General features: G+C 44.1%; 3 long non-coding RNA genes across 8 annotated transcripts; 1 reads left to right on the top strand and 2 right to left on the bottom strand.

Moving 5' to 3' along the window:
• The first annotated feature begins 2,150 nt into the window (after positions 1–2,150).
• Positions 2,151–4,155, top strand: LOC125511491. The gene is made up of 2 exons (XR_007285028.1): positions 2,151–2,856; positions 2,954–4,155. It is a non-coding gene; the product is annotated as an uncharacterized LOC125511491 (long non-coding RNA).
• Positions 3,995–5,454, bottom strand: LOC125511490. Of its 2 annotated transcripts, XR_007285027.1 has the most exons (3): positions 5,327–5,454; positions 4,255–4,446; positions 3,995–4,166 (listed from the first exon to the last, which is right to left on the bottom strand). It is a non-coding gene; the product is annotated as an uncharacterized LOC125511490 (long non-coding RNA). The 2 variants fall into 2 exon arrangements; XR_007285026.1 differs by having other exon boundaries at positions 4,255–5,449.
• Positions 5,455–6,703: 1,249 nt separating this feature from the next.
• LOC125511489 lies at positions 6,704–10,812 on the bottom strand. Of its 5 annotated transcripts, none has more exons than XR_007285024.1 (9): positions 10,671–10,812; positions 10,280–10,428; positions 10,077–10,155; positions 9,314–9,394; positions 9,166–9,227; positions 8,957–9,033; positions 8,792–8,870; positions 7,010–7,572; positions 6,704–6,912 (listed from the first exon to the last, which is right to left on the bottom strand). It is a non-coding gene; the product is annotated as an uncharacterized LOC125511489 (long non-coding RNA). The 5 variants fall into 5 exon arrangements; XR_007285023.1 differs by having other exon boundaries at positions 6,705–6,912; positions 7,005–7,572; positions 10,343–10,428; XR_007285022.1 differs by having other exon boundaries at positions 6,707–6,912; positions 7,014–7,572; positions 10,343–10,428.
• Positions 10,813–19,614: the final 8,802 nt, after the last annotated feature.

The raw sequence follows: 19,614 nt of genomic DNA, 5'->3' as shown, positions 1-19,614 counted from the left end.
TGCATGCATGTTGGGCTTACATTAGTTTAGTTCCAATACTTGCCTCAATGAATGCACTGCACATGCCTTCCTTGGGCCATGTACCTTTGATTACTAGTCAAACGGCCCAATCAGTGGTTAATGACATGACACATGACAGTATTGGAGTTTCCTGCAAGCTCGTCAAGGCAGTCCCGACGCTTCATACTACATGGAAGCAGGCAGGGGTTAGTTCATTAATCAAATGCCATGTGATAAACAACGGCCTCTCACCCACCTTCCCAGCCTAGCTAACAAAACACAACACACAACCAAGCAAGCCAGCAAGCAAGCAGCATAGGGTGCTCCATCTCCTCCTCCTGCACTCATCTGCTGAAATACAAATTGATAAATATATAGAAGAAGGGAAAATACACAGGAGCTTCTGGGTGCTCCACACACCTATACGAATATTAAATGTAAAAAAATACCAAAACAATTCAGAAAGGTGTGACATTTGGGGATATCCAACCTGGGTTCCCAATCTACTACCGCGTGAAGTTTCGTGAAAAAATACCAGAAAACGTATCCGTGACAAAAAAGATAAAATAAATCCTATGTATAGAAGAAGAAAAAACTGTTCCTGGTATTTGTTCAGTTACACACGCAGTAAAAGGGGGAATCGACCATCTTGCCGCATTTCTTTGCCATACATACATTCGCCTTTTAGCAAACCACTTCCGAAGAAACTGAACATGTTGTATAGTAATTCAGTACAGGTCGCAATCCAAATTCATAAATATATATACAAGCCCTTACTTGCAAAGATTAACACATGGACCAGAGTAGGAGGGCATGGGTCTGGTAAAAAATATTGGCATTTGTTCAGTTACACACACACACAGTAAAAGGGAAAATCCACCATCCTGCCGCATTTATTTGCCATACATTGGCCTTTTAGCAAACCACTTCTCAAGAAACGGTCCCAAACTTGTCACTCAATTAAGTACAGGTCGCAACTGCATCCATTTCAGGGACAAGCTTTTTCTAACGGAGAGAATAGTAATTAAGTACAGGTCGCAACTGCATCCATTTCAGGGACAAGCTTTTTCTAACGGAGAGAATAGTAATTAAGTACAGGTCGCAACTGCATGAGCACTAATCTAAACAGAGAGCCACAAATCAGTCGCGAAAAATCCGCGTTCAGAATCAGGACAGGTGCACGAGAGACGATGGTTCCAACTTCCAACTAGTAGTAGCAGCAACGTGAAGGGCCTGTATTTTTCAGGCCGCTAATTAAGCAATCAGTGATCAGTCAAGAGTAGGGATAAACAAATAGCCAGGCCACATGGCAGTCTCGTAGACTTGCAAGAGCATCATGATATGAGACTTGACGATGAACATATATATATATATATATATATATATATATATATATATATATATATATATATATATATATGTAGCTCAGCATATGCAGCACTTGCAAGGTATATATAAGTAACCAATAATTGAGATGATGGAAACAATAACTATATCTTGCAATCATAATTAAGCTTGACACTTCCCAAGTGTAGCAGCGTTATTAACATGTGTGATTTGCAGGTTAGCTAGAATTTGTACTGTCAACTTATTGGTGCAGGCAAGGCACAACCAACGACATTTTCGCTACTTGTAGTTGTAACACATGTATGAAACCAAGATTTTTCACATGCAGCGACGACCTAACGAATCTTTTTTTTTTGCTAGCCGTACATTGTGCAGCATCAGACTGACAATCGGCCTTGATGTGTTTTAGCAAAGTCTTGTCAGTTGGTTGGGCTTTACCCATCGACAGTGATCGACGAGCCCCTCCCCTCCCTCATGGCCTCATCGATCCATCCAAGTGGCCATGCCCATACTCTCTCTCTCTCTCTCTCTCTCTCTCTCTCTCTCTCTCTCTCTGTGTGTGTGTGTGTGTGTGTGTGTGTCTCTACATGTCCTGTTTGTGCCGCTCTTCTGAATAAAGCATTGGGCCGGCTATCAGCCTATCACACACGCCGCCTTAATCTACTGTTGAACGGTCCTATTCAGAATTTCTCCCCAGATACTAACGTCTTTTGACTTTTTGGCCACGCTTTGTGGCCTCTGCTCTTTCGTCAGGCAGGGTGTGAAGTAAAATGATCCATCTCCCAAGACCAGCAGCACTTACATTTCTGGCTCAAAGTTTCATTCTTGGTCCAACTTACTCAGCCCTTGCATTGCAGGGTCACCACTCACCACAAGTTTTAGACGCTAGGTGCCATGGCAGCACAAGACTTCAGCTTAGTGCTGCCCTTTCCCTTCGCCGGCCTTGTACTGCTGCGCCACCATCTTCTTCTTCGGGGAAGCGTGCCGGTGTCAGCGTCTGGGAAGTTCGTCGACCCACCCCACCCTGCTGCAGCACGACGGCGTCCTCTTATGTGAGTCGAAGCGTCAAGGCTCAGGTCTGAATTTCTCTAGTCAGGCTCAGGTCTGAATTCTGATAATGCTCCAGAAGCACACTAGCTAGCAGAGTTTCATGCTAATCCAGCGACATTCATATTGGTGCAACATAGAAATTCAAAACATTTAACCACGATTCTGGATTCAGATAGGTTCCGTTCGCCAATTTCGGTATCCCAGTGGAAAAAGACATTTTTTGACATTTCAAAATCTTCCTTCTTAACATCCACAAAGTAGCTGCAGCCTTAACAGATTGATCGCGGATGAAATTTCTGAGAGGTACCGGTTACCATTCACACAAGATCACAAGCCAGGTTCACAACCTCGACAGGTTACAGAGACATGAGAAACCAACAGGTGTTCCAGGGAACCGCAGCATATTCTTTCAAACTCCACAGGTATCTTGCAAACTGAGGCTGAATTAAAGACATACTAGTAAGTAAAGAGAAAAGGTAGTGATGCATTCTTTCATCAGTAGCTACCAAAGTCACTGTAGTCTAACAGGTCAAAGCTCTCATTCCTTCATCCCCAGGGCAACTTCTTCTCTCTACAGGAGGTTTTATCCGGTCACTGGCATAGCTCAAGCATCCGCTCCAGGCAGCGTACCCAGTGGCGGAGCCAGAAAAACTTAATCAGGGGGGCCAACTGATGTTAAATCATGTTGGGGAGGGCCAAAGCCAGCAAAATCATCATAATACACACAATATTAGCAGCAGATAATCCCTCATGTAGTGGCAAAATCTGCATGTTGACCTGCCCACCCCCACCCCCGGCGGCGTACACCCTCTTCAGGTCCGCAGCTTCACCACGAATTTCCAGCAGCCGCGCGTTAGATTCATCGTTGACAGCTCTGATCTTCATGTAGCACCTCATGTACTCTGCCATGCGCCGATGCTCAAGCTCTTCCAGTTCAGCAATCGTGATGCCTGGCTTGCTAAGCATGGCATCGGCCTCGGCCACATTCTTGATGCGCACTTCTTTGTATTCGGCCATGACAGCCTTTCGTGTTTCACTTAGTGACTTAGGCTTTTCTGGGGGCAGATTATCAAGGCTTTGTATTCGGCCATGCGCACTTCTTTGTATCCATCAGACTCGAGCAGGGTATCTTCAGGCTCAGACTTTGACATGGATCCAGCAGGTGCGCTTACCATCTGCAAAATGTAGGCCGGATATTTTAGGATGGATCGATATATGGAACACTTTAAGGAACTATTGTTCAATAAGGTTCACAATAGTAGCAACAGTAAAGCACAAACTGTTCCCATTAGAGCAAAAACTAACAATAATATTTTAGAAAAGGTACAAATTGACCGTAGAATGCATGGTCTGGGTTTAGAGAAACTAGATGACTCGTTGCGCCAATGGCGCAAATGCCGAGAGGGAGCCAAGTATTGTGAGAATATTTAGACACCCAAGTCGAAAACCAAATGTGGCCAACACTCCCGCATCCTCTGCTTGAAAGCCGCCTTTTCTCACCAAATCAAACATAGATACATGATTCTTCAAGAGCAAATTTCAAAGAAAATATAAAGCATGGAAGGCTTTAAATTGTATTATTGAGACTGTACCACCATATCTTCATTTAGTTTCTTTGGAAATCTAAAGGTCTAAGAAGATGGTACATGTGAGAAGCTGTGAATCCACAACAAAAAACTAAACTAACTTCCAAACAAACATTTCAAGTTTGGAAGCCACAAAGAAGCAGCCCAGATCTCTCGTTGTAGTGCAGGTACATGTCCTTAATCCTACATCCACAGCCCATAATTTTTCAACACCTAAATCCACGAAATCCAACCGAAGGAAATCATGGCAGAAACATGCGCCATGGCTTACGTCTCCGAGAAGGACTTCTTGGCATTCTTGTGCAGGTTGAACACAACAATCCTCGTTGCGAACTGCAAAAGAACCACACAGGCACCTTCCTTCACCTTGCCCTTGGGGAGGAGGGGGGCAACACTTGCAGCGCCGTGACAAATATATCTTTTCTGTCCCTCTATCCCTGCTATTTGAAAACAAGGATCTCCACTGATAGAAAGATGCCAAGGAGAACCAGAATAAGGACAATAACCAAAGTGTACCCGGCAGTTCAGGCTTTACCCCAACAAGAACAGACCATGGTCAATTCACACAAGCATGAAAAAGCAGGCAAAGCACACCATGATACACGGCTAACAATTGAAATAAGCACGCAAACCATGTCCACACGCAACCACAAAATATGAATGGCATGAGGCAAAAGAAAACACAATGTCGGGCCAAACCCAGAATATCAACACGACCAATGAAGCAAGAATAATGAAAATACATAGGTCACACAATAAATGCAATTTCCAGAAAAAAGGAAAGGAAGAAACCCTGATAAGCAGAAGAAAGAAGAAGAAAACTTGATCAACGGAAGAAAGAAAAGGCGACCTCCAAGAACGTACAACATAAAAAAGGAAAGAAAAGAAGTAATCAGGCCACATGCATTGCACTAAACAGCTCATTATTATTAGGACCTGTGTGCATACCCAAACTTCTTAAGATTCTGTGTAGAGCAGAAATTTTGAAACGACCCAGAAATAAAATACAGGATTATGTGGTCGGCTTTTTGTTGATGACCAGCAACTATGTCAAACTGGGATTAGTCCACCAAAATTAAAGCTTGTTCAGAACAGGGGGTAGCATATGTAGCTAACAAGATCAACCATCAATGAATTATCTAAGTAAATGCGGCCAATAATCAAGCAAATAAACTGTAATCCCATCTCAGCTAGCAATATAAACAAACAAGGGGTAGCATATGTACTTAACCAGATCAACCATCAATGGATTATCTAAGTAAACATGACCAATAATCAAGCAAATAAACTGTAATCCCATCTCAGTTAGGAATATAAACAATTACACAACAATCCAGAATCACCTGATTCTTCCTCGGCTGAACTCTACTGTGTAGTTCATCATGCGTTGCAAGATGGAGAACACAACGCAGAGGCCAAGCTCCGTGAGCACGATGTCGGCGCGGACCTGGCGGCGTGCATCACGTCCGAGGATGGTACACGTGAGATGTGGATCCAACACAAAGAACTAAATTAACTATCCAAACAAACTTTTCAATTGTGTGCTTGCATAGGAAATAATGGTCATAATGGTGCCAATGGCATGAAATTTCCTGTGGAACTGAACAGTGCAGACCAAGGCATACATTTCAGTCACTTTGAACATAGATGAGTAACGAAATAAAAAAAAACCAGAGAGCTATGGAAGCACTGACCTCGGGCGGTGCCGCCCTTGTGCTCCTGGCCCCGGTACTGCACGGCCATGTATGGGTCTATCTTCCCTGCAAGTACAGGTTAATCAGATTAATGTCCATCAGCAGAACAACCCAAGGCAAGCCAAGAACATGTGTGGTGGTCATGATAAATGTTCTCTCTGGATTTGACGGAAGGTGTGCAGTGGAATATTCACCAAGTGCCGGAGTACACAGTGAATATTCAAGTAGCAAGGTATTCATGAATACACAGTGAATACATGAAAAAAAAACTTGCATCCATCATGCACCGTGAATTCTGAAAGTAGGTGTGATGCTAACCAAGATATCTAAGAATAAAGCAATCATAGTTTTACCGAGAGGAGAGAATTTAGCATGGGCAAGCATGAGCGCATATAACACACAACTTCACCTGGAAGAACTTTATTATCTACAAAGAAAGTATTAACCTGATGTACTACTAAATCAGGAAGAACATGATAAACCATTGCTTTTGGTCTGAAGCGACTAATGAAACTGGAGATTGTAAATATACCAAGATTGGATAAAAGTCCGAAGGTAAGATATAAGTAGTCATTCGATTACATCATGTGAAGATCATTTGGAGATTATAGGTCATGAAATTCATCTTGTTATGACTTATGATTGACTGGAACTACAGCGAGCAAATATACAGCAAAGTTCACTTCTGAATTTGGGCAAACAACATGAAGAAATCATATTATTACCTAACAAATACACATGCACACGTACACCTAGAAAGCGTAGAGTTTACAAGACACACTGCAAGCAATTATACAGCAAAAGTTCACTTCTGAATCTTGGCAAACAACATAAAGAAATCATATTAGTACCTAACAAATACACATGTACATGTACGCCTAGAAAGCTTAGAATTTACAGGACACACAGCAGGCAAATATACAACAAAAGTTCACTTCTGAATTTGGGCAAACAACACAAAGAAATCATATTATTACCTTTGGGATTAGGGAAGCCGAGAGAAACTGGAAACAACATGTATATCTAGAAAACTTCCAAGTTTACAGGAACTTGATAAAGCACTTCTGAACAAGGCTGCTTACTTGCATTTCTTGCACATGTCCACGTAGCGATAGAATTACAACATGGGGCATCACGCAGTGATCTACTGATCACGAAGATACACTTCATCTTCTGTTGCAATGACAGCTTGAAGGAAACGACACATAAAAGCGCAGTCTTATGCATAGAATAACCTGACAGAAAACAGAGACAAATGCAGGTATGGTTATCTATTATGCCGCTGATAAAAAGTAATTAAAACACCAATAGAAGAATAGTGCCTTACGTTACCTACAAATGCTTCTTCAGTAGAGAGCGGAGCAGCAGCTACTTGGCTTTGTTTGTGATCGCAGTGGTCCTGACACCAGCATTGGCCCTGAGTTTCAGAAATTAGTACTGAATAAGCATTTTGCTGTGCATGTTAGAAATTTCAAATAGAACAATCAATCAACCAACCATTGGATTTGAATGGCTGTCCATTGCGTCAGTAAGGAAACAATACATTGCTAAGGAAAGGAAAAACACAAACCTTGACATGCCAAAGCAGCAGATGATCAACAAGAAGCACGTCACAAACAATAGAACCTGCAAAGTAAAATAAAATGATAGAAGAACATGGAGTTAGCTAGTATACATTTCATCAAATGGAAAATATGCAGGGCAAGCAGGTGGGGAATCACAAGACAGTCGATACAGTGAGCAACCCAAAGGCAACAACAACCCGACAAATGGTCATTGCTATGTTGTCTGCACGGTCGGGCAACAAATCGGCACGAGGGAGAGGATGCCGCGGGGGTGGTGGGATGAAAGATACATATGATGGATAATTTATCGGTCAATATTTGTAGGTTGTCCTGCAACTGTAAAAAAATACTCCCCTTGGTTATTAGTTTCCAACTAAATGGAAGATACATGACACAAATATGAAATGTTGGTCATCCTGTATGCCTAAATGGAAGATACATGGCAAAAAAATAAAATTGAATAGAAACATCAAGCCATTCATATCCATTAGAGATCGAAATATATCATGCACGAAAAAATGGAATTAGCTGCGCTATCGTCACTCTATTTTGTTTGCAGAGATCATGCCAAATATAAAGATTTTAACCAAGAAAATTTCATAATTCAGATCATCAAAAACCTCAAAAAAATACATGCAAACAAACTGCAGATATGAAACCACATGTAACTACTGAATCTTTTAGAGCCTAGTTCTCTGCAAAAAAAACAGCTATCCTCTCTGCCAAGCTTAGCAAATCTTGGTTCAACAACAAAAATGCAGTCTTAGTGGAGAAGGGGTTCAAAGTCAACTTGTGTTTTATGTCAAAAGTAAGACTGAATAAATTATTGGGGATATGAGGAACATAAATAGCATAGGAGAAGATAATAATGGTAGGCGTACAACCTTTTGGTTCAGGTAGGAATATTTCGATCTTAGGTTGTGTATCTTCTGAATTAGATTTCAAACGGCTGCCCCCATTCAAATCCAACCATGGCATGAACGATCCGTCGATCCCAAGCGTGTCAAAGAACCTGAACACACACGCTGAATGTACCGAGTTGACAGTACGTCACAAACTGCCCATTCAATAGGTAAAAATCAAATTAGGTGAACGCCGACACTTATCTTACTACTTTGTATTTCATCCTATCAATTAATTAATAAAATTAAGCATGGTCACTTTTATTGCCTCTTGCAGAAGGTTCATTCCATCAAAATGTTAGACACTGTATTTGTACAATATAATAAATAATATTTTTCCATCAGAAACAAAGTTAAATAAAAAGCATAATATGCAAGGACGTCTTCAAAGAACAACTGAAATGAGAGAGGTGTAAATTTCTAGGATACTTTTTTAGGTTTGATTGCTTCCTAAATACCCTCACGTATGCCCTCCTCATCTCAGAGCAACAACCACTGTTAAAAACACCGAGGAGAGGGAATGGCGTGCTAAGAACTTAAAGTACGAATAACTTAAGGCTAGAATGCTAGCAAGCAACATATTCCAAGCAGCAAGTACTGAAGTACCAGAAAGAGCAATAATTTGGTTAGATAATAGAAGAACTGACCTCCCTTTGCAAATATCTCACAACAACATCACCTTGGTCCTCTTAGATATCCATTCAACTGAACATGTGTGATTCAAACCTGAAAAAAAGGCAAGTCAACCATTATTCATAGACCTACGCACTGAAGCATGTGTATAAGGAGGTAAGCGGTAGTAGGAGAATTACCATGGCAACAAGCTGTTGATGCCTGAGCAAGGGTGCGGTGGAGAAGAAGAGGCGTGAAATCGAGAAACAATCAGCACCTATGGACACACATCAATAACAATGCAAAATAAAGACATAAGCCAACCAAACACTCAGCAACCTACCCAACGTTAGGATTAAGACATCCAAATGCTCCATAGTTTTTTCTTCTGGTGGAGAACAATACTTACTCGAGATCAGATTCTACCCCGAATGAGTGTGTGCATCGACAGTAGTAAATTTCTCTCCAAGACTGTTGAAAAGAGCGAAAGGCATGAAGACAGTTACCAAGCCAAGCAAACAGTAGCAGGCACACAGAACAGCTGATGTATAGATTACCTGTCACTAAACGAATTTATGTCAGGGATATCCTCATTGATATACCAAAAGCAGGCCAAGCGACCAATGAGCCCCTTGTACCTGTCGGAAAGAAACAACAAGGAACAAAAATATCAAGCACACTGAACATAAAGAATATGTGACTGAGGTTAATACGCAGCAAATTACTGAAGCTTATATGCACATAGCTATATTACTCCCTCCGTTCCTAAATATTTGTCTTTCTAGGCATTTCAACAAGTGACTACATACGGAGCAAAATGAGTGAATCTACACTCTAAAATATGTCTACATACATCCGTATGTAGTAGTCATTTGAAATGTCTAGAAAGACAAATATTTAGGAACGGAGGGAGTAATTCCTACAGGTATTTCTTGGTACAGAGCAGACCTAAGAAATCTATTATAAAGCATGATGCAATCTATTTCTGCACATGGAAATGAACACCATAATGAGAAGATCAAATATATAAGAATTCATTGGTTGACAAATTATATCGCAACCTCTCGATCAGGCGGACACCATGCAAATGCAGAACAACCAACCGCTGAATCTAAGCTTGTAGAAACAGTCATACATGGAGATCGCCATTTGTTTTTCCTCCTCCATCACCATTTGTTTTTGCTCCTCCGCGTGCTTCCTCCACTAAATATATAAGAATTCATTGGTTGACAAATTATATCGCAACCTCTCGATCAGGCGGACACCATGCAAATGCACAACAACCAACCGCTGAATCTAAGCTTGTAGAAACAGTCATACATGGAGATCGCCATTTGTTTTTCCTCCTCCATCACCATTTGTTTTTGCTCCTCCCCGTGCTTCCTCCATCAACCACATACTACAAAAGTACCATACATATAAGCTGAGAACATGAATCGACCGTACCATGTCAAATTATGAATTAGCGTGGCTGTAACACTTCCACTACACAACCCAGTTAGAGCTTGAGAATATATAAGTACCAGCAGCATCAATCTAACCGTGAAACAGCCATGCCACGAAGAAGAGAGTTGTTAATTGCCAACCTTGTCATTGTGTGGCCGTCGTTACCAAGCTCTAACACGAGATAGAAGGAGCCCGGCTTGGTAAGGCTAATTGGTAGAGACAACAACTGCAAATATTGTAGAAAAAAGAGAGAAATGTGAATTACCAATGGGTTCCCACAATGAATTGGCCGAACTCCACACAAGTGGAGCAGGGGCCATAGAAAATCTATTGATTAAGTATACCAAGAAGAACAGGCTCTGTCCAACATCATCGCTGGTTTTGGCATTTTGTCAAACAGACAACACCACACAACGACGATAAAGTGACAAACGCACAAGCCGAGAGAGAGGACCGGAAAGAGCTCACCTTGCAGTTTCAGCCAGCGGTTCCCAAGCTGCGCATGTTGTCTTGAACGCTACTCTTGTATGTAGGCTGCTCCGGCGCTCGTTGCAAGACAGGCAGCGGCGCGGGTGGCGAAGCCGGCGAGTAGCTGGAGGCGGCGGGCGAGATGTGTGGGCAGGCGTCGTCGGGGAAGAAGAGGTAGCGCACAGGAGGCCATCGGCGAGGTCATGTCAGGCCACAACAAGCCCCAGAACATTCAGTTATCGGACGGCCAAGGAAGGAGATCATCAAGACAATGGACGGCTCGCATCGCTCGCCGTTTTCACCTTATTGTTGCTTTTCATTTTCGTCCTGTTGCTTTCCAGCGTGTGCCAGCTGAGCTTATAAAAGCCAGCCATCCCTGTTGTAAACCTTATGCTATTCTGATGAATCATTGATCAATACTCTAAAGCTAATACAACATATACTTTGATTCCTTCCACCAAACACGTCTCTTCTAGAACTCTCCTTCCCCCAAATCTCGATCTAGTTCGTCCTAGGGCATGACAATTGGTATCAGATGCCAGGCCGCTCCTCGGCGTTGAGTTGAGCTGTGTAGGAGAAATTTTTTCCCACCCTCCTCTCCCAATTCCTACGGTGACCCGGCGGGCGGCGGGGTAGGGCGCTGGCGGCGGTAGACTTGTTCGGCGACAGCTCAGGGTCGGAACTGGTTGCCGGAACGCATCGTTCCTGCGATAAAATCCCAGGTTCTCACCGAGTGGTGTTGTAGAAGGAGGCGAATCTCGTCGGCGGCGGCAGGAGTTCCAGATCCGATCGGGTTTCCAGTTCGCTGGTTGTAAAATTCCTCTCGGCCACCTGGAATCTCGATGGGGCGTTCGAAGCCAAGCGTGGATGACGGAGATCTGGCGGAGTTGGTAGCCATGAAAGGTGACGTGCTGCAGAACCGAGAAGAAACAGCGGAGCTCCGCGGCGACATGGAGGATTTGCGCAGGGATGTGCACGCAATCCACCTCAAGCAAGATGCTATGACCCAAGTCATGACAGGGGTACACGATGCGGTCTCAGCTTTGAACACACAGCTGGCTACCATGGGTGATGTGCTCAAATCCTTTTCTCCGCCTCGGATTCCATCCCCAGTACAGCCAGTTCCTCAACCTCGAGCTCCTCCCGAGGCACAACCATCAGCAGGACAAGTACCAGAACAAGCGCAAACTCGACCAACTACAGAAGAATTGCGCAAACGCCTTGCTGAGGAACAAGAGAAAACAAGACAGATCTCACTGCAGATACCTCCCAACTTACCACCTATCAGAATTGCCAGCACCTCAGGCCCCCCCAGGGTTTGTGGATCACAACAGAAAGGAAGGGCAGTCAGGAAATGTCACGCCCTCAGCAGCCTACCGGACAGCACACACTCCGGCCTTCCACAATTTTCAGCCACCTGCTGTTCGTGCACACTGGGAAGACTACTACCGACAGTATGAGCAAGAGATGAGGACTCAGTTTCTGAAATCTATCACAAAAGGCCCTCGATTGGATTTCCCCACATTCGATGGTACCAATCATGTAGGCTGGATCAGACAAAGCGAGAAGTTCTTCCAAATGGCTAGCACTCCCACTGATTACAAGGTTAACTTGGCACAAATGCACATCGTCGGCAAGGCTGATGTGTGGTTGCACAGTTCCAATATCCTGAAGAACAAACCTAGTTGGGATCAACTCTGCACTGAACTACTTCACAGGTTCTCTGCATCTAGTTCTTATGATCTCACTGACAGATTCAATAACCTGAAACAGAACACCTCTACTGTAGCTGACTATACTGAACAGTTTGAAGAAATCATGGCTGAGGTACAGGAAGACAACCCACAAATATCTGAAAGTTGGTTTGTCAGGTGTTATGTAAATGGGCTGCGCTCACAACTTAAGTACCAGCTCAGACCCCTCAAACCAGTCACACTCACAGATGCCTACTGGCTGGCAATTGATTTGGAACAAGGAGCACCAGCTAAAAAGCAATTTCAGCAGTTCTCTACCTCAACCAAACCAACTCCAGTGTTTTCCAAAAACACTACAGTAGGAACAGAGAAACCTACTGATTTTAAAGCCCCTGCCATTACACAGAGAGCTAGAGAACCTGGGAAGTGTTAGAGATGTGGGGACAACTGGTTCCATGGGCACAAGTGCAAGCAAGCCCCTATAATTAATTTGCTTGTTGGTGAGGAAGCAAAAGAGCCACCCCCTGATCAGGAAATATTAGAAGAAATTGGTCCACCAGATCAAGGAGCAGCTGAAGAGCAATGTATGAAAATTTCATTGCAGGCAATGCAGGCAGATAGTGTCAATACACTGTCTATTTCAGTCAATATTGGAGGCAAAACAGCTATTGCATTAGTTGACTCTGGGAGCAACTCTACCTTCATGAGTTTGCAATTTTCCCTCCAAACATCATGCACCATTGTCAAGGATAAATCAAGGGCAGTATCAGTTGCTGGAGGGGGTAAACTTTGGTTTGGCTCATATATTCCAGCTACAAATTTCACAGTAGGAGAAACACAATTCACTCAACAGTTCAGAATTCTGGATTTACCTGGACATGATATTGTGTTGGGATGTGATTGGATGGCACAACACAGCCCAGTAGCCTTCTCCTATGACCCAAGGGAACTAATTATTAAGCACAACAAAACAACAACAATGACCATCCCTGCTTGTGAGCCAATTACTAATGCAGCTGAAATAGATTGTGTGGAACTTAACAGACTGCTTTTAAGTGGGGCTCCTGGATATGTGTTGCAGTTAGCAGAAGATACATCACTCAGTTGCAAACAAATCAAACCTGTAGAACCAGCCTTTGAGACAGTTTTGCAAGAATTCCCTGAAGTTTTCCAGGAACCTGTGGCTCTTCCCCCAAAGAGAGACTGTGATCACAAGATTCCCCTTAAACCAAACTCTGCTCCTCCAAACTGTAAACCTTACAGAGTGCCCCACATGCAGAAAAATGAGATGGAAAGGCAAATTGACCAGTTGCTGCAATCCAAAATAATTAGACAAAGTCAAAGCCCGTACTCCTCTCCTGCTATACTGGTCATGAAGAAAGATGGGACTTGGAGACTGTGCATTGATTATAGGAAATTGAATGCAGCCACTATTAAGAACAAATACCCAATCCCTATCATAGAGGACCTCCTGGATGAACTACATGGAGAAAAGATATTTTCCAAACTGGACTTAAGGTCAGGATACCATCAAGTGAGAATGGATGAGCAAGACATACCAAAAACTGCCTTCAAAACTTACTTTGGACATTATGAGTTTTTGGTTATGCCATTTGGACTGAGCAATGCACCAGGCACTTTCCAAGCACTGATGAACAGCATATTTGGTCCATATTTGAGAAAGTTCATCTTGGTTTTCTTTGATGACATATTAATCTTCAGCAGAACACCTGAGGAGCATGTTGAACATTTGAGAATTGTCCTCCAACTCCTAAAAGAACATAAACTAGTAGCAAAACTCAGCAAGTGTGTTTTTGTTGTTCCCCAAGTGGACTATCTTGGACATATTATTTCTGGTGAGGGAGTACAGACAGATCCTACCAAGATTAGTGCAGTTGCTGACTGGCCAATCCCTTCTACTCCCACCAAACTCAGAGGATTCCTAGGGTTATGTGGGTACTACAGAAGGTTTGTCCACAACTTTGGCACCATTGCAAGGCCCCTACATGACATGCTCAAAAAGGACAGTTTCCAATGGACTTCTGCTCAAACCACTGCTTTCAATCAACTGAAATAGGCCATGATTTCTGCTCCTGTCCTAGCCCTCCCAGACTTCTCTGCTCCTTTTGTCCTTGAAACTGATGCTTCAGCCCTTGGCTTAGGAGCTGTCTTGATGCAAAAGGCAGGCCCTTAGCTTACTATAGCTCTTCCCTGGGCCCTAAAAATGCAGCCATGTCAACATATGAAAAAGAAGCATTGGCAATCATTGAAGCTTTGAAGAGGTGGAGGCATTACTTCCTTGGGAATGACCTGATCATCAGAACAGATCACAAAAGCTTGCAGTTCATGACTGATCAGAAATTGGCCAATAGCATACAGCGCAAACTCATGTTGAAGCTGCTAGAATTTAATTTCCAACTGGAATATAAAAAAGGAAAGGACAATCTAGTAGCAGATGCCCTTTCAAGAAAACATGCCTGCATGGCCATTTCCATGGTCACCCCAACATGGATCTCAGCTATAGAAGAGTCCTACAAGCAGGATTCCCACTGCCAGCAGCTACTGGAACAATTACTACTATCTCCTGACCACACATTCCACCAGAACCAACTGCAAGATGGCATTATCAGACACAAGGGAAAAATCTATGTGGGCAAAGACCTGCCACTGAGGAACAGACTAATGCAAGCCCTACACTCCTCTGCTGTGGGGGGACATTCAGGAATGAAAGCTTCTTATAATCGTTTGAAGCAAATCTTCTATTGGCCAGGCATGAAAAAGGACATGGACCAGTTTGTCACCATTTGCCCAGTTTGTCAAAAGAACAAAGGGGAAACTTGCCCATACCCTGGTTTTCTGGATCCTTTACATATCCCAGATATGGTATGGACACATGTCGGCATGGACTTTATTGAAGGCCTGCCCAAGTCTGAAGGGAAAGAAGTCATATTCGTGGTGGTGGATCGGCTCTCAAAATTTGCACATTTTATTCCCTTGTCACATCCTTATACAGCACAAACTGTTGCAAGAGCATTTGTGGATAATGTACTGAAGTTGCACGGGCCACCGGTTGCTATAGTTTCTGACCGCGACACCATCTTCACCAGCAAGCTCTGGCAAGACATCTTCTCAGCGATGGGGATTGACTTGCGATACAGTTCTTCGTACCATCCACAGTCTGATGGTCAAACAGAACGTGTTAACCAATGTATTGAGAATTATCTTCGCCGCATGACTTCTACTGCACCAAAAAAATGGATCAAGCACCTTGCTATGGCTGAATATTGGTACAACACCTCATTTCATTCCTCACTGAAGAAGACGCCGTTCCAAGCTCTGTGCGGCTACCCGCCTCCAGACATCAACCGACCCTTGCCCTCCCTAAGTGCTACTACTGAAGAAGCATCTTTTCTGTCTGAGAGAAATTCCATGTGGCAGCAATTGAAAGCTAACCTGACAGCAGCCCAAGCTTGCATGAAAAATTATGCAGACAGAAAACGATCAGAAAGAACCTTGGAAGTGGGCGACATGGTGTACCTGAAGATGCAACCATACCGTCTCAATGCCTTCGGTTTGCGCACCCACATCAAGCTGCAGAGCAAGTTCTACGGTCCATTTCGCATCATCAAATGAGTGGGCAACGTAGCCTACAAACTCCTTCTGCCAAGCTCCTCCACCATCCACCCGGTCATGTAAGTCAGCTTAAGAAGCACATTGGGCCACAAGCTGTTCCATGCGCTGATCTACCTCTGGTTAGTCAAGACGGCACGATCCGCACCGAGCCAATCCATGTCCTGGAGACAAGACAAATTCCCCGCAACAATCTTCCCGTGGTTCAATGGCTCGTCCAGTGGGAGAATTTACCTCCCGATGATGCTTCCTGGGAAGACGCTGATTTCATCAAGAGCACATTTCCGGCTTTCTTCAAGCAGACAGTGCAAGCTTGGTTCAGTAAGCAACCTCCTTGAGGACAAGTTCGATTTCAGAGGGAGGCATTGTCAGGCCACAACAAGCCCCAGAACATTCAGTTATCGGACGGCCAAGGAAGGAGATCATCAAGACAATGGACGGCTCGCATCGCTCGCCGTTTTCACCTTATTGTTGCTTTTCATTTTCGCCCTGTTGCTTTCCAGCGTGTGCCAGCTGAGCTTATAAAAGCCAACCATCCCTGTTGTAAACCTTATGCTATTCTGATGAATCATTGATCAATACTCTAGAGCTAATACATCATATACTTTGATTCCTTCCACCAAACACGTCTCTTCTAGAACTCTCCTTCCCCCAAATCTCGATCTAGTTCGTCCTAGGGCATGACAGGTCAGCGCTACCAGGGCCGGGCGCCGCGCACGGGAGGCCAGCGGCGAGGTTCCTGCAACGAACGCCCCCATGGTTGGAGGCCCTGCGTCAGGAGCGGAGGAGGCGGCGGGGATATTCCTCCCCAGACGCCCCCACACTCTCCTCCTCCTCCCCTGTCTCATCCACCCCTCCTCGTCCCGGATCCCGCCGGATCCGAGGCTTGTGGGCGCGGAGGCGAGCTTCTCCGGCGACGGCGGCGGCGACGGCAGGAGAGGAGGCGGGGGTCGCGGGGAGACGTGCGGGCTAGCTCACGGGCATCGGCGGCGAGCTTCTCCGGCGGCGGCGGCGGCAGGAGAGGAGGCGGGGGTCGCGGGGGAGACGCGCGGGCCGGAGCTGGCCAGAACCGGCCGGCGCGATGGGGAGAGAGAGAGAGAGAGGAGGGGGAGGCGAGTGGGACGGGAGGCGGCGGCTAGGTCTTCTCCCCAGGAGTGGCTCCCTTTTATACTCCGGTGCGTGAAATGACGAAAATGCCCCTGGTGGGGCACCAAATTAACAGGCGGAGACGTGGATGCAACGGTTGTGACTATGAGTTCTTCAGGGTTTATATGTTCAATACAACTAGAGTGTACAATCTACAATGCATGGTCTGGGTCCAATTAAAGAAACTAGGACATCATCACCAACCAGCAGCTTTAATAGGAGAACAAGTGACTTAGGACCGGCTAGACAGGTGGATGGTTCACTCCATTATCAAAAACTAACAAGTGACAAGGACATGCGAAATGTGATATTTCTTTTCAAGCTCTGAGCCTCTGATCGTGCAACCAATTCCGTATCATTGGCATCTGAAGCATGCATTATGACTATGATGATCAGAGTAGGCTTCAAGGATATGTAGAATGATCTTCCATGTGGAAAACACCAGGCCATAAGTTTACCAACTTAGGATATTTGCAGTTTTTCTTAAGCAGAAAATGTCTACACTCTCGTTCTTAAACAGCACGTTCCTCCATTGATTAATTAAAGATTTCATCACTTTCTACACGCTACACTTTCATAGAAGGTCTAACTTTGGATCAAAGCACTAACGAAACCGATAGCTATCCTGCAGAAAATTGAGAACATTGCTTAATAGGGTCCACAATAGCAAAACTAAAACACAGACAGTTCCTACTAAACGAACGACCTAACAATAATTACCTAGACAGATAGAAATTAACTGTACAACTTATGGTCCAATGAAGGTACAATCCCTGTCAAACTTCACTTTTGTGGGGAGTGCTTAACTATGAGAGCTACAAAATACAGATCCACAACTTTTATACACTTCTTGTACACTTTTAAGCCTCTACTGGATACACTAAACAGAGGCGCACGACACAGTCGACTTGTTAAATTCACCACCAAGAAAAAGAAATCAGCAGGCAGCAGCTCTGTTAGCAAAAGAAGTGGGGCGGAAGTGCGGAACTGTCTAGAGAGGTGGATCAATTCATTATCAGGCAATCAGTAGTGACTAGGACATGACATCCAAAATATTATGGTATGTCTTTGAGGTACAGTACAATACAGGGCAGCTCTAACCATGCAATTCGATATCAATGGCATGTGCAGCATGTTTTATGCATCACGGCGATGACATTTCTCAATATGCTTAAATCAAGGTAACGAGGAGGTAATGTGCATAACTGGAGCCAAAGCCTTGCTCTTGCGACAGTATAATCGGCTCACTTGAGCAGGATACAAGCATATATAGAATGATCTGCAACGTGGAACACATCAGGCCCTGAATTTACCACCTTAATTGGAAAAGGACCAGCAACACAATATCCTTCTTAAACATAACTTCCTTGCAGCGACCAGTTACAAATTTCATCACTTGTACTGTTGTACACTTCATTTACCCCATAACATTGCATGCCACATTGGTACGTTTTCAGTTTTTCACACAAGTTGTAGTTGGTGTGGTGTGGAGTGGACCCAACAAATCCTCACCGAAATTCTACTTGGAGCAGAGTGCTCCATGCATCAAACCGTCCGGAGCACTCCATCCCTCATCTGAAAGCACAGCACAAATCAACATTTCATCACCCGCATCAAATCCCTAACAAAATCGGCAGAAAACCCGCAAAGCATGGACATGCCTCCCAACAGAAATCGCAAAGTGGGCCTCGATTTCCAGTCTGCACTGCGTGCCTTCGAAGAGAAAGAAACGGCAGGAGCCCAGACCCCAAGTCTGATCTCGCGCGCGAGCCCAGCCGCGCCCAAACCCATGACGCCGTCCGGCTCCGGCGCGAGAGGAGAGAGAGAAAGAGCAGTGCGGACGTGCGGTGGCTCGGCCAGTGCGAGGGTTTGTTTCCGACTGGACTATTTTGTGCTATATCTGCTGGGCTTGGCGCCCATGGGCCGGCGGCATCTGCTCCTGGCTACTACTCCCAAAGAACCATAAAAGGGGCTCCTAGTCTTGGCAGTTATAGTTCTAACAAAAAAAAGTCTTGGCATTTATTGTTTCGTCAATTCTCATGTATCAACTCCCTCCATTCACAAATACCGAGTATATGCTTTTTTAACCTTTTCCCGAACCGAATGTATATGGTCATGTTTTAATGTTTCTTCACTCATTTCAATCCGTATGTAATCCATATTAAAATCCAATACATCTTATATTTATAAATGGAGGGAGTACCTAGTATCTATTAAGATACTATAAGCTCCCTGGATTTTGAACCCACTAGTACATCGCCGGCCGTGGAGCACGCTATGGGCCTCGCCTGCAAGGGTGTGTCTCTAGACCGGTGGATTTTATTTATTTTTTTGGTTTTGGGAAGGTACTGACTGGTTTTTATTTTTGGCTTTTTTGTGTGTTTTTCATCGATAGTTTTTCTTTTGGTTTTTTCCTTTGTTTCCTTTCCCCTCTCTTTAAAATTTTAATTTTCAACATAATAGTTCATGAATAT

This window comes from Triticum urartu, chromosome 5 (genome assembly GCF_003073215.2).
Source record: "Triticum urartu cultivar G1812 chromosome 5, Tu2.1, whole genome shotgun sequence".
In the NCBI taxonomy this organism is placed as follows: Eukaryota; Viridiplantae; Streptophyta; class Magnoliopsida; order Poales; family Poaceae; genus Triticum; species Triticum urartu.
Note: the sequence above shows the minus strand (reverse complement) of the source record. Positions and strands in the feature narration are given on the sequence as shown.